The 16,404-nt window shown below is 33.2% G+C and overlaps 5 non-coding genes across 5 annotated transcripts; all 5 read right to left on the reverse strand.

The window, feature by feature from the left end:
- Positions 1–6: 6 nt before the first annotated feature.
- On the reverse strand, positions 7–185 carry LOC121467453. Its single transcript, XR_005977511.1, has one exon. It is a non-coding gene; the product is annotated as a 5.8S ribosomal RNA (ribosomal RNA).
- Positions 186–923: 738 nt separating this feature from the next.
- On the reverse strand, positions 924–2,917 carry LOC121467463. Its single transcript, XR_005977521.1, has one exon. It is a non-coding gene; the product is annotated as a small subunit ribosomal RNA (ribosomal RNA).
- Positions 2,918–6,418: 3,501 nt separating this feature from the next.
- LOC121467467 lies at positions 6,419–10,391 on the reverse strand. The gene has a single exon (XR_005977525.1). It is a non-coding gene; the product is annotated as a large subunit ribosomal RNA (ribosomal RNA).
- A 355-nt stretch (positions 10,392–10,746) lies between these two features.
- Positions 10,747–10,925, reverse strand: LOC121467454. Its single transcript, XR_005977512.1, has one exon. It is a non-coding gene; the product is annotated as a 5.8S ribosomal RNA (ribosomal RNA).
- A 738-nt stretch (positions 10,926–11,663) lies between these two features.
- LOC121467458 lies at positions 11,664–13,657 on the reverse strand. The gene has a single exon (XR_005977516.1). It is a non-coding gene; the product is annotated as a small subunit ribosomal RNA (ribosomal RNA).
- Positions 13,658–16,404: the final 2,747 nt, after the last annotated feature.

Here is a 16,404-nt window from a genome sequence, read left to right on the forward strand (position 1 = left end):
GTCTTACAACCCTCAACCATATGTAGTCCAAGCAGCACTATAAAATTAATTAAAGTACATAACAGCATGGACTGCGATATGCGTTCAAAATGTCGATGTTCATGTGTCCTGCAGTTCACACGATGACGCACAGTTTGCTGCGTTCTTCATCGACCCATGAGCCGAGTGATCCACCGCTTAGAGTTTTATAATATTTGTTTTTTTAATTTCGTCAATTGTGTTTTTATTGAAAGAAATTAAAAATACACCATTTTACTGGCATATATCAATTCCTTCAATAAATGTATTTTTATACCTAAAATAAATGTTGCGAAATGTCTTAGTTTCATATAAACAATATAATACCAATTTTCATTTTTCATTTTATTTCTATTTAAGTTTGATATATATTGCATTTTATATAAAACATTAACCTGATTATTAACCGGGTACAACATTATATATTTTAGGTTGTTGCATTAACCAATGTATGCCCATAACTTAGATGAACAATACATATGCGCAACGCGTGTATATTATGGTCCATATACACACAAAGTAATTATATTATATTCTATTATATATTATATATTTAACATATCGTATATATATCTTCTATCTATCTGTATCTCTAATCGATTGGCCAGGTCGATTTTTATTTTATGGACATCAGAGCCTCCGCCCACGACTCGTAATTGATATCTCATAATAATTACTCGGCATTGGACACCATTTGCTCGAGCTATTTAAGTCCATAGGACTATACTTTTTCTTTCATTAAAACGCTTTAAATTAGATAAGATATTTTTGATATATTTTTTGACATATTTATATATATATATATATATAGATTATATAATATAATATATTTTTTGGCAAATTTATTTTTTTTTGTATTATTAAATAATACAAAATTTTGTGTTAACGGTAAAGATATTATACAATAATGATCCTTCCGCAGGTTCACCTACGGAAACCTTGTTACGACTTTTACTTCCTCTAAATAATCAAGTTCGGTCAACTTTTGCGAAACAACCGTAACACGCAAGGCGTCACAGTGATCACGTCCGGAGACCTCACTAAATAATTCAATCGGTAGTAGCGACGGGCGGTGTGTACAAAGGGCAGGGACGTAATCAATGCGAGTTAATGACTCACACTTACTGGGAATTCCAAGTTCATGTGAACAGTTTCAGTTCACAATCCCAAGCATGAAAGTGGTTCAGCGGTTTACCCGGACCTCTCGGTCTAGGAAATACACGTTGATACTTTCATTGTAGCGCGTGCAGCCCAGGACATCTAAGGGCATCACAGACCTGTTATTGCTCAATCTCATTATTGCTAGACGCAATTTGTCCATTTAAGAAGCTAGTGTCCTTATAATGGGACAAACCAACAGGTACGGCTCCACTTATATAAACACATTCAAACACAATAAACATTTTACTGCCACCATGAATGAAGGCTATATAAGCTTCAACACCATAATCCTGAAGATATCTATTTAATATATTTGAGTCTCGTTCGTTATCGGAATTAACCAGACAAATCACTCCACGAACTAAGAACGGCCATGCACCACCACCCATAGATTCGAGAAAGAGCTATCAATCTGTCTTACACACTTATGTTCGGACCTGGTAAGTTTTCCCGTGTTGAGTCAAATTAAGCCGCAGGCTCCACTCCTGGTGGTGCCCTTCCGTCAATTCCTTTAAGTTTCAGCTTTGCAACCATACTTCCCCCGGAGCCCAAAAGCTTTGGTTTCCCGGGAAGCGACTGAGAGAGCCATAAAAGTAGCTACACCCAATTGCTAGCTGGCATCGTTTATGGTTAGAACTAGGGCGGTATCTGATCGCCTTCGAACCTCTAACTTTCGTTCTTGATTAATGAAAACATCTTTGGCAAATGCTTTCGCTTAAGTTAGTCTTACGACGGTCCAAGAATTTCACCTCTCGCGTCGTAATACTAATGCCCCCAAACTGCTTCTATTAATCATTACCTCTTGATCTGAAAACCAATGAAAGCAGAACAGAGGTCTTATTTCATTATCCCATGCACAGAATATTCAGGCATTTGAAGCCTGCTTTAAGCACTCTAATTTGTTCAAAGTAATTGTACCGGCCCACAATAACACTCGTTTAAGAGCACTAATGCAGGTTTTTAAATAGGAGGAACATATGAAAAAATACAAGTATTTAAACATATATAAGAACTCCACCGGTAATACGCTTACATACATAAAGGTATAGTACTAACCACAATTGTAAGTTGTACTACCCGTATGAAGCACAAGTTCAACTACGAACGTTTTAACCGCAACAACTTTAATATACGCTATTGGAGCTGGAATTACCGCGGCTGCTGGCACCAGACTTGCCCTCCAATTGGTCCTTGTTAAAGGATTTAAAGTGTACTCATTCCAATTACAGGGCCTCGGATATGAGTCCTGTATTGTTATTTTTCGTCACTACCTCCCCGAGCTGGGAGTGGGTAATTTACGCGCCTGCTGCCTTCCTTAGATGTGGTAGCCGTTTCTCAGGCTCCCTCTCCGGAATCGAACCCTGATTCCCCGTTACCCGTTGCAACCATGGTAGTCCTAGATACTACCATCAAAAGTTGATAGGGCAGACATTTGAAAGATCTGTCGTCGGTACAAGACCATACGATCTGCATGTTATCTAGAGTTCAACCAGTATAACGATCTTGCGATCGCTTGGTTTTAGCCTAATAAAAGCACATGTCCCATAAGGTTCATGTTTTAATTGCATGTATTAGCTCTAGAATTACCACAGTTATCCAAGTAACTGTTAACGATCTAAGGAACCATAACTGATATAATGAGCCTTTTGCGGTTTCACTTTTAATTCGTGTGTACTTAGACATGCATGGCTTAATCCTTTGAGACAAGCATATAACTACTGGCAGGATCAACCAGAATAATGTTTTTAATTCATATTACTTTCATATTTTTTTAAAATAGAAATTAGTAATACAAAATTTATTATAGAGTATTTTTCTTTAAATTGCATTTAGGAGGGAGGAAAATAATCTTGATACGAATATGGCTATCTTTGTTTAGCTTCATAATCGTTTTAAAATTCTTTATATTTGTTACACGCCACGTTTGCCCACAGTAACTAGAATTTTTTCATATATAATTCTATAATATAATTCATATTTACATATTTCATTTTAAAATATCATTTTATTTCGCCATACATATATATTTCACACATGTACCAATTATTTTTGATTAACCAATATAAATATTGAGTTAAATCATTTGTATTTTTATGATAAATTTAAAATCTATCATTTCCATATAACTCTCTGGTAATATATCACATAAAACCGAGCGCATATGAAACATTTATAATATATATATAATATATATAACAACAGCACTAATAATAACATTAGCCTGAATTAGATTAACGATAAAGGTCGGAAAACAATTGTTGCCATATAATAATATATACAACCTTGGCTTTCGTTTTCAACATTATTATCTAAAAAGTGATGACACTTAATATTAACCGTATCAAGCCAAGTCTCGTATTCGCAAGAATCAAGATACAAAACATACGGAAAATATTTAATTTTGCTATTAAATTGACAAAATTATATGGATATCATAAATTTTGTTCAACTATAGATGGACAACCACTGACCATCCTATATGTGTTTTTCGACACGTTGTCTTGAAATCGGGTATTTTCAATTCTATTTGCCACCCAACATATGGGATATCTCAACTAATATTGATCAATATCGATATGTTTCACATTTTCCATACATTTCATATATATTATATCAATAATATTGATTTATTACAACATTTTCATATATATGAATGTTATTTATTATAGGTATTCACAATATAATATTAATTATATATGTTCTGAGAAATACCCATATATTTGGTTGCCAGCCAACAGGCACTACCCTATATATGTTTTTGGACACGCCGTCTTTAAACTGCATGTTTACAGTACTAAAAGTCTCCCTTCATATGAATTTCCTCCATATACTTGAGGAAATTGAAGGAATATTTTATATTTTCCATACATTTCATATATAATATATCAATAATATTGATATATTACAACATTTTCATATATATGAATGTTATTTATTATAGGTATTCACAATATAATATTAATTTTATATGTTCTGAGAAATACCCATATATTTGGTTGCCAGCCAACAGGCACTACCCTATATATGTTTTTGGACACGCCGTCTTTAAACTGCATGTTTACAGTACTAAAAGTCTCCCTTCATATGAATTTCCTCCATATACTTGAGGAAATTGAAGGAATATTTTATATTTTCCATACATTTCATATATAATATATCAATAATATTGATATATTACAACATTTTCATATATATGAATGTTATTTATTATAGGTATTCACAATATAATATTAATTTTATATGTTCTGAGAAATACCCATATATTTGGTTGCCAGCCAACAGGCACTACCCTATATATGTTTTTGGACACGCCGTCTTTAAACTGCATGTTTACAGTACTAAAAGTCTGCCTTCATATGAATTTCCTCCATATACTTGAGGAAATTGAAGGAATATTTTATATTTTCCATACATTTCATTTATAATATATCAATAATATTGATATATCACAACATTTTCATATATATGAATGTTATTTATTATAGGTATTCACAATATAATTTTAATTTTATATGTTCTGAGAAATACCCATATATTTGGTTGCCAGCCAACAGGCACTACCCTATATATGTTTTTGGACACCCCGTCTTTAAACTGCGTGTTTACAGTACTAAAAGTCTGCCTTCATATGAATTTCCTCCATATGCTTGAGGAAATTGAAGGAATATTTTATATTTTCCATACATTCCATATATAATATATCAATAATATTGATATATGATAACATTTTCATATATATGAATGTTATTTATTATAGGAATTCACAAAATCATATTAATATTATATGTTCTGAGAAATACCCATATATTTTGTTGCTTTACTATAAGCAATCCATTGTATGGATATTCTCAATTTACCCAAATGAATATAGATATATTTTTTTAATATTAAATATATTAAATTTCATTTCATTTCATTTCATTCCATTCCATTCCATTCCATTTCATTTCATTTCATTTCATATTCATTTCATTTATTAATTCGAAACTTTTAGTAAATCTTGTTACTTTGACAATTTTTTATCAGCGTCACTAAGTAGATGACGATTCCATTTGGCAACCATAAGGGACTTGTAGTTTTTAGACTCAAATTTTTCATATGGAACATTTTTTTTTGTATATTTGTATATATTTATAATATAAATAAGACTCTTTTAATTTGAGATTTGTTTATATGCGTCACTAAGTAAGATGACGATTCATTTGGCTACCAAAAATGACTTGTATTAATAATTCTTTCTTCTTATTTAATATGCATAGATATCATTTCATTTGCCTTTAATAAGAGACATTAGTTTTGCTATCAAGCAAGACTTATTATATTTTGACAATTTATATCTGCGTCACTAAATAGATGACGATTCATTTGGCTACTGTATGTGACTTATAGTCCTAAGATATATAATATCTAAGCTCTTACCTGGAACTTCAGCACTCGGCATTTGTTTTCACATTCGCGTCACTATTAAGATGACGATGCATTTGGCTACCATAAGTGACTTGTAGTTTTTAGGCTCGTATTTTTCATATTAAAAGTCTTTTTAATATGTATGCAATTTTTCGTTTTAGTTTTTTTTCAAATTGTATATATATATTTAAAATAAATATATATACCGTTTAATTTGCCGCCTTTAATAAAGGGACTTGTAGTAAGACTCTTTTAATTTGACATTTTATTATATGCGTCACTAAGTAAATGACGATTCATTTGGCTACCAAAAAAGACTTGTAGTAAGACTCTTTTAATTTGACATTTTATTATATGCGTCACTAAGTAGATGACGATTCATTTGGCTACCAAAAAAGACTTGTGTAGTTTTTAGATTCATATTTTTCATATTAAAATATGTTTATTTATATGGCTTTATAATTCTTTCTTCTTTAATATGCATAGATATCATTTCATTTGCCTTTAATAAGAGACATAAGTTTTGCTATCAAGCAAGACTTATTATATTTTGACAATTTATATCTGCGTCACTAAATAGATGACGATAGAACATTAGGCTACTGTATGTGACTTATACTCTTAAGATATATAATATCACACATTCGCGTCACTATTAAGATGACGATGCATTTGGCTACCTGTTTAATTAGGTTATATCTAATCCATATCATATTTAACCTCCTCCTCCTAATAAAATATATAAATAATATATAACAACAAAAACTATCAAACATATATGATGATAATTTAAATTGATTATGTTATATATTATATATATATATATTTATTATCGAATCATCAAGCAAAGGATAAGCTTCAGTGGATCGCAGTATGGCAGCTGCTCAACCACTTACAACACCTTGCCTGTTACAAAAGTCGTTTACAATTGATTCTAGGCTTTGTCATTGTATTAAATAATGTTTTTATATGTAACTAGCGCGGCATCAGGTGATCGAAGATCCTCCCAATTTACTATGTTACAAATTACATTGGCATCACATCCATTGTCGTTCATAAAATAAATTATAAACTTTAAATGGTTTAGAAAGCCATACAATGCAAATTGCCCCTTATTTATCATTGCAGTCCAGCACGGATACGACCTTAGAGGCGTTCAGGCATAATCCAACGGACGTAGCGTCATACCACTGTTCGCTCGAACAAGTATTGTGCCATTGGTCCGTACCTGCGGTTCCTCTCGTACTACGCAGGAATGCTGTCGCAACAACGTTTTGTCATTAGTAGGGTAAAACTAACCTGTCTCACGACGGTCTAAACCCAGCTCACGTTCCCTTGCATGGGTGAACAATCCAACGCTTGGTGAATTTTGCTTCACAATGATAGGAAGAGCCGACATCGAAGGATCAAAAAGCGACGTCGCTATGAACGCTTGGCCGCCACAAGCCAGTTATCCCTATGGTAACTTTTCTGACACCTCTTGTTAAAAACTCTTTAAACCAAAAGGATCGATAGGCCGAGCTTTTGCTGTCCCTGTGTGTACTGAACACCGAGATCAAGTCAGCATTTGCCCTTTTGCTCTATGTGTGGTTTCTGTCCGCACTGAGCTGGCCTTGGGACACCTCCGTTATTATTTGAGAGATGTACCGCCCCAGTCAAACTCCCTACCTGGCAATGTCCTTGAATTGGATCATACCTGAGTAATTGGAGTTATACCAAATTTTCAAATCAAAAATACATAAATGCACTCCTTTTATTAAAGAATTTGTTTGCGATTATATAACAAACTCGTGATACTTTGATCAAGAAGCTTGCATCAAAACCCAATACCATAAGATATAATAAATATATCCGTATAATGGCTAGGAAATGATACACGTTCCATTTAATCAAGTAAGTAAGGAAACAATAAGAGTAGTGGTATTTCATTGGCGATACCAAACCGAGGTCTAATATCTCCCACTTATTCTACACCTCTTATGTCTCCTTACACTGCCAGATTAGAGTCAAGCTCAAAAGGGTCTTCTTTCCCCGCTAATTATTCCAAGCCCGTTCCCTTGGCTGTGGTTTCGCTAGATAGTAGATAGGGACAGTAGGAATCTCGTTAATCCATTCATGCGCGTCACTAATTAGATGACGAGGCATTTGGCTACCTTAAGAGAGTCATAGTTACTCCCGCCGTTGACCCGCGCTTACTTGAATTTCTTCACTTTGACATTCAGAGCACTGGGCAGAAATCACATTGTGTCAACACCCGCTAGGGCCATCACAATGCTTTGTTTTAATTAGACAGTCGGATTCCCCAAGTCCGTGCCAGTTCTGAATTGATTGTTAATTGATAATCGTTATAATTAATAAGAACTAATTGGTTTGACCCAATTAGTATTCTTAAAAATTTTAGCAAGAAAGTTCCACAATTGGCTACGTAACTAAACTATCCGGGGAACAAGTAACTTCCATAAATGAAAGAAACTCTATTTACCCAGAACGAGCACATAAACCATGTTATTGTTTCCCAATCAAGCCCGACTATCTCAATCTTCAGAGCCAATCCTTATCCCGAAGTTACGGATCTAATTTGCCGACTTCCCTTACCTACATTATTCTATCGACTAGAGACTCTTCACCTTGGAGACCAGCTGCGGATATTGGTACGGCCTGTTGAGAAGTTTGCGTGTCCCCACCATAAATTTTCAAGGTCCGAGGAGAAAATATCGACACAACAGTATATGTCATGCTCTTCTAGCCCATCTACCATATCTCTCTGCGAAAGACTTCCATGGTAGTACGGCTATAAAACAGAAAAGAAAACTCTTCCGATATCTCTCGACGGCTTCTTTATGGTCGTTCCTGTTGCCAGGATGAGCACGAGGCCCATATTTAATAACAAACGGATACTCAACAGGTTACGGAATTGGAACCGTATTCCCTTTCGTTCAAAATTATTCAAGTATATTATTTTTGCCTTTTATTATTATTTGTGTTTCTTAATAGTTTGCTTTTTGTTTTACTTGAAAATTTTCGGCTTTCGCCTTGAACTTAGGACCGACTAACTCGTGATCAACCACTGTTCACACGAAACCCTTCTCCACTTCAGTCCTCCAAGGTCTCATTCGATTATTTGCTACTACCACCAAGATCTGTACCAATGGCAGCTCCATGCAGGCTTACGCCAAACACTTCTACGCATACCATTGTACCTTCCTACTCACTAAAGTTTCAAAATTTATATTACAAGTAATATAAATCATCTACTTTAGCGGTAATGTATAGGTATACAACTTAAGCGCCATCCATTTTAAGGGCTAGTTGCTTCGGCAGGTGAGTTGTTACACACTCCTTAGCGGATTTCGACTTCCATGATCACCGTCCTGCTGTTTTAAGCAACCAACGCCTTTCATGGTATCTGCATGAGTTGTTAATTTGGGCACCGTAACATTACGTTTGGTTCATCCCACAGCGCCAGTTCTGCTTACCAAAAGTGGCCCACTGGGCACATTATATCATAACCTTAAACTTCATATCAAGAAAGTTAAGGTTCTTACCCATTAAAGTTTGAGAATAGGTTAAGATCGTTTCGACCCTAAGGCCTCTAATCATTCGCTTTACCAGATAAGATTATTTTATATAACATTAAAATGCACCAGCTATCCTGAGGGAAACTTCGGAAGGAACCAGCTACTAGATGGTTCGATTGGTCTTTCGCCCCTATACTCAATTCTGACAATCGATTTGCACGTCAGAACTGTTTCGGTCTTCCATCAGGGTTTCCCCTGACTTCAACCTGATCAAGTATAGTTCACCATCTTTCGGGTCACAGCATATATGCTCAAGGTACGTTCCAGTTAGAGGCATAAATAATATAAATATCATTATACATAACTATATAGAACGCCCCGGGATTGTGTTAATTAGCTATAAATAGTTAAAAAACTAATCCCATTATTAGTCAAGTTAATTACGCTATTAGGTTTATATCCCAATAACTTGCACATATGTTAGACTCCTTGGTCCGTGTTTCAAGACGGGTCCCGAAGGTATCCTGAATCTTTCGCATTGTTAATCATACAAGTGCTTATAATAAACACAAAAATCAATGATAATTATGCCATTATATAATTCCGAAAAATTAACGCACTGTATTCATATAAATCTATCAACACTTTATCAAATTAATGACATTTAATCTGTGTTAAAACGCAAGCATTTTAATTGGATTAAACTATAAGCCATATTTTATGATAAATTTTGTATGTTAATAGATTACAATGTCCTTATATGGAAAAAATGCACACTATTATCATAATATTGTTTAAATATTACAATTTTAATGATGAATTTTCCATAATGGATATTCAGGTTCATCGGGCTTAACCTCTAAGCAGTTTCACGTACTGTTTAACTCTCTATTCAGAGTTCTTTTCAACTTTCCCTCACGGTACTTGTTTACTATCGGTCTCATGGTTATATTTAGTTTTAGATGGAGTTTACCACCCACTTAGTGCTGCACTATCAAGCAACACGACTCTTTGGAAACATCATCTAGTAATCATTAACGTTATACGGGCCTGGCACCCTCTATGGGTAAATGGCCTCATTTAAGAAGGACTTAAATCGTTAATTTCTCATACTAGAATATTGACGCTCCATACACTGCATCTCACATTTGCCATATAGACAAAGTGACTTAGTGCTGAACTGATTTCTTTTCGCTCGCCGCTACTAAGAAAATCCTTGTTAGTTTCTTTTCCTCCCCTAATTAATATGCTTAAATTCAGGGGGTAGTCCCATATGAGTTGAGGTTGTATATAACTTTTTATTAATTAATTCTTTAAATATAATGAGAAAACATTTTATAAATTCGATAATTATAAAGAACCAACGAAGAGCAATAACATTTCCAATAGCTTTCGAATTTCTAATCATTAATAAGAGACAATTCTAGATGAAAAATATTTCAACATTTTTTATGCTAGACATTTCTCAGTATCATTTGATTGAAAACGAAAATATTTTTCTTCGTTTATCACATCCATTGTGAGTTAATGTTTTTCATATATTTTTTAATATTATGAATAATAAATAATTATCCAATAATATACCATGTGCTTATAAATTTTATTTAAAAATTTTATAAACAACTTAATTAGCATAGTCTTACAACCCTCAACCATATGTAGTCCAAGCAGCACTATAAAATTAATTAAAGTACATAACAGCATGGACTGCGATATGCGTTCAAAATGTCGATGTTCATGTGTCCTGCAGTTCACACGATGACGCACAGTTTGCTGCGTTCTTCATCGACCCATGAGCCGAGTGATCCACCGCTTAGAGTTTTATAATATTTGTTTTTTTAATTTCGTCAATTGTGTTTTTATTGAAAGAAATTAAAAATACACCATTTTACTGGCATATATCAATTCCTTCAATAAATGTATTTTTATACCTAAAATAAATGTTGCGAAATGTCTTAGTTTCATATAAACAATATAATACCAATTTTCATTTTTCATTTTATTTCTATTTAAGTTTGATATATATTGCATTTTATATAAAACATTAACCTGATTATTAACCGGGTACAACATTATATATTTTAGGTTGTTGCATTAACCAATGTATGCCCATAACTTAGATGAACAATACATATGCGCAACGCGTGTATATTATGGTCCATATACACACAAAGTAATTATATTATATTCTATTATATATTATATATTTAACATATCGTATATATATCTTCTATCTATCTGTATCTCTAATCGATTGGCCAGGTCGATTTTTATTTTATGGACATCAGAGCCTCCGCCCACGACTCGTAATTGATATCTCATAATAATTACTCGGCATTGGACACCATTTGCTCGAGCTATTTAAGTCCATAGGACTATACTTTTTCTTTCATTAAAACGCTTTAAATTAGATAAGATATTTTTGATATATTTTTTGACATATTTATATATATATATATATATAGATTATATAATATAATATATTTTTTGGCAAATTTATTTTTTTTTGTATTATTAAATAATACAAAATTTTGTGTTAACGGTAAAGATATTATACAATAATGATCCTTCCGCAGGTTCACCTACGGAAACCTTGTTACGACTTTTACTTCCTCTAAATAATCAAGTTCGGTCAACTTTTGCGAAACAACCGTAACACGCAAGGCGTCACAGTGATCACGTCCGGAGACCTCACTAAATAATTCAATCGGTAGTAGCGACGGGCGGTGTGTACAAAGGGCAGGGACGTAATCAATGCGAGTTAATGACTCACACTTACTGGGAATTCCAAGTTCATGTGAACAGTTTCAGTTCACAATCCCAAGCATGAAAGTGGTTCAGCGGTTTACCCGGACCTCTCGGTCTAGGAAATACACGTTGATACTTTCATTGTAGGCGCGTGCAGCCCAGGACATCTAAGGGCATCACAGACCTGTTATTGCTCAATCTCATTATTGCTAGACGCAATTTGTCCATTTAAGAAGCTAGTGTCCTTATAATGGGACAAACCAACAGGTACGGCTCCACTTATATAAACACATTCAAACACAATAAACATTTTACTGCCACCATGAATGAAGGCTATATAAGCTTCAACACCATAATCCTGAAGATATCTATTTAATATATTTGAGTCTCGTTCGTTATCGGAATTAACCAGACAAATCACTCCACGAACTAAGAACGGCCATGCACCACCACCCATAGATTCGAGAAAGAGCTATCAATCTGTCTTACACACTTATGTTCGGACCTGGTAAGTTTTCCCGTGTTGAGTCAAATTAAGCCGCAGGCTCCACTCCTGGTGGTGCCCTTCCGTCAATTCCTTTAAGTTTCAGCTTTGCAACCATACTTCCCCCGGAGCCCAAAAGCTTTGGTTTCCCGGGAAGCGACTGAGAGAGCCATAAAAGTAGCTACACCCAATTGCTAGCTGGCATCGTTTATGGTTAGAACTAGGGCGGTATCTGATCGCCTTCGAACCTCTAACTTTCGTTCTTGATTAATGAAAACATCTTTGGCAAATGCTTTCGCTTAAGTTAGTCTTACGACGGTCCAAGAATTTCACCTCTCGCGTCGTAATACTAATGCCCCCAAACTGCTTCTATTAATCATTACCTCTTGATCTGAAAACCAATGAAAGCAGAACAGAGGTCTTATTTCATTATCCCATGCACAGAATATTCAGGCATTTGAAGCCTGCTTTAAGCACTCTAATTTGTTCAAAGTAATTGTACCGGCCCACAATAACACTCGTTTAAGAGCACTAATGCAGGTTTTTAAATAGGAGGAACATATGAAAAAATACAAGTATTTAAACATATATAAGAACTCCACCGGTAATACGCTTACATACATAAAGGTATAGTACTAACCACAATTGTAAGTTGTACTACCCGTATGAAGCACAAGTTCAACTACGAACGTTTTAACCGCAACAACTTTAATATACGCTATTGGAGCTGGAATTACCGCGGCTGCTGGCACCAGACTTGCCCTCCAATTGGTCCTTGTTAAAGGATTTAAAGTGTACTCATTCCAATTACAGGGCCTCGGATATGAGTCCTGTATTGTTATTTTTCGTCACTACCTCCCCGAGCTGGGAGTGGGTAATTTACGCGCCTGCTGCCTTCCTTAGATGTGGTAGCCGTTTCTCAGGCTCCCTCTCCGGAATCGAACCCTGATTCCCCGTTACCCGTTGCAACCATGGTAGTCCTAGATACTACCATCAAAAGTTGATAGGGCAGACATTTGAAAGATCTGTCGTCGGTACAAGACCATACGATCTGCATGTTATCTAGAGTTCAACCAGTATAACGATCTTGCGATCGCTTGGTTTTAGCCTAATAAAAGCACATGTCCCATAAGGTTCATGTTTTAATTGCATGTATTAGCTCTAGAATTACCACAGTTATCCAAGTAACTGTTAACGATCTAAGGAACCATAACTGATATAATGAGCCTTTTGCGGTTTCACTTTTAATTCGTGTGTACTTAGACATGCATGGCTTAATCTTTGAGACAAGCATATAACTACTGGCAGGATCAACCAGAATAATGTTTTTAATTCATATTACTTTCATATTTTTTTAAAATAGAAATTAGTAATACAAAATTTATTATAGAGTATTTTTCTTTAAATTGCATTTAGGAGGGAGGAAAATAATCTTGATACGAATATGGCTATCTTTGTTTAGCTTCATAATCGTTTTAAAATTCTTTATATTTGTTACACGCCACGTTTGCCCACAGTAACTAGAATTTTTTCATATATAATTCTATAATATAATTCATATTTACATATTTCATTTTAAAATATCATTTTATTTCGCCATACATATATATTTCACACATGTACCAATTATTTTTGATTAACCAATATAAATATTGAGTTAAATCATTTGTATTTTTATGATAAATTTAAAATCTATCATTTCCATATAACTCTCTGGTAATATATCACATAAAACCGAGCGCATATGAAACATTTATAATATATATATAATATATATAACAACAGCACTAATAATAACATTAGCCTGAATTAGATTAACGATAAAGGTCGGAAAACAATTGTTGCCATATAATAATATATACAACCTTGGCTTTCGTTTTCAACATTATTATCTAAAAAGTGATGACACTTAATATTAACCGTATCAAGCCAAGTCTCGTATTCGCAAGAATCAAGATACAAAACATACGGAAAATATTTAATTTTGCTATTAAATTGACAAAATTATATGGATATCATAAATTTTGTTCAACTATAGATGGACAACCACTGACCATCCTATATGTGTTTTTCGACACGTTGTCTTGAAATCGGGTATTTTCAATTCTATTTGCCACCCAACATATGGGATATCTCAACTAATATTGATCAATATCGATATGTTTCACATTTTCCATACATTTCATATATATTATATCAATAATATTGATTTATTACAACATTTTCATATATATGAATGTTATTTATTATAGGTATTCACAATATAATATTAATTATATATGTTCTGAGAAATACCCATATATTTGGTTGCCAGCCAACAGGCACTACCCTATATATGTTTTTGGACACGCCGTCTTTAAACTGCATGTTTACAGTACTAAAAGTCTCCCTTCATATGAATTTCCTCCATATACTTGAGGAAATTGAAGGAATATTTTATATTTTCCATACATTTCATATATAATATATCAATAATATTGATATATTACAACATTTTCATATATATGAATGTTATTTATTATAGGTATTCACAATATAATATTAATTTTATATGTTCTGAGAAATACCCATATATTTGGTTGCCAGCCAACAGGCACTACCCTATATATGTTTTTGGACACGCCGTCTTTAAACTGCATGTTTACAGTACTAAAAGTCTCCCTTCATATGAATTTCCTCCATATACTTGAGGAAATTGAAGGAATATTTTATATTTTCCATACATTTCATATATAATATATCAATAATATTGATATATTACAACATTTTCATATATATGAATGTTATTTATTATAGGTATTCACAATATAATATTAATTTTATATGTTCTGAGAAATACCCATATATTTGGTTGCCAGCCAACAGGCACTACCCTATATATGTTTTTGGACACGCCGTCTTTAAACTGCATGTTTACAGTACTAAAAGTCTGCCTTCATATGAATTTCCTCCATATACTTGAGGAAATTGAAGGAATATTTTATATTTTCCATACATTTCATTTATAATATATCAATAATATTGATATATCACAACATTTTCATATATATGAATGTTATTTATTATAGGTATTCACAATATAATTTTAATTTTATATGTTCTGAGAAATACCCATATATTTGGTTGCCAGCCAACAGGCACTACCCTATATATGTTTTTGGACACCCCGTCTTTAAACTGCGTGTTTACAGTACTAAAAGTCTGCCTTCATATGAATTTCCTCCATATGCTTGAGGAAATTGAAGGAATATTTTATATTTTCCATACATTCCATATATAATATATCAATAATATTGATATATGATAACATTTTCATATATATGAATGTTATTTATTATAGGAATTCACAAAATCATATTAATATTATATGTTCTGAGAAATACCCATATATTTTGTTGCTTTACTATAAGCAATCCATTGTATGGATATTCTCAATTTACCCAAATGAATATAGATATATTTTTTTAATATTAAATATATTAAATTTCATTTCATTTCATTTCATTCCATTCCATTCCATTTCATTTCATTTCATTTCATATTCATTTCATTTATTAATTCGAAACTTTTAGTAAATCTTGTTACTTTGACAATTTTTTATCAGCGTCACTAAGTAGATGACGATTCCATTTGGCAACCATAAGGGACTTGTAGTTTTTAGACTCAAATTTTTCATATGGAACATTTTTTTTGTATATTTGTATATATTTATAATATAAATAAGACTCTTTTAATTTGAGATTTGTTTATATGCGTCACTAAGTAAGATGACGATTCATTTGGCTACCAAAAATGACTTGTATTAATAATTCTTTCTTCTTATTTAATATGCATAGATATCATTTCATTTGCCTTTAATAAGAGACATTAGTTTTGCTATCAAGCAAGACTTATTATATTTTGACAATTTATATCTGCGTCACTAAATAGATGACGATTCATTTGGCTACTGTATGTGACTTATAGTCCTAAGATATATAATATCTAAGCTCTTACCTGGAACTTCAGCACTCGGCATTTGTTTTCACATTCGCGTCACTATTAAGATGACGATGCATTTGGCTACCA

This window comes from Drosophila elegans, unplaced genomic scaffold (genome assembly GCF_018152505.1).
Source record: "Drosophila elegans isolate 14027-0461.03 unplaced genomic scaffold, ASM1815250v1 contig_408, whole genome shotgun sequence".
Classification (NCBI taxonomy): Eukaryota; Metazoa; Arthropoda; class Insecta; order Diptera; family Drosophilidae; genus Drosophila; species Drosophila elegans.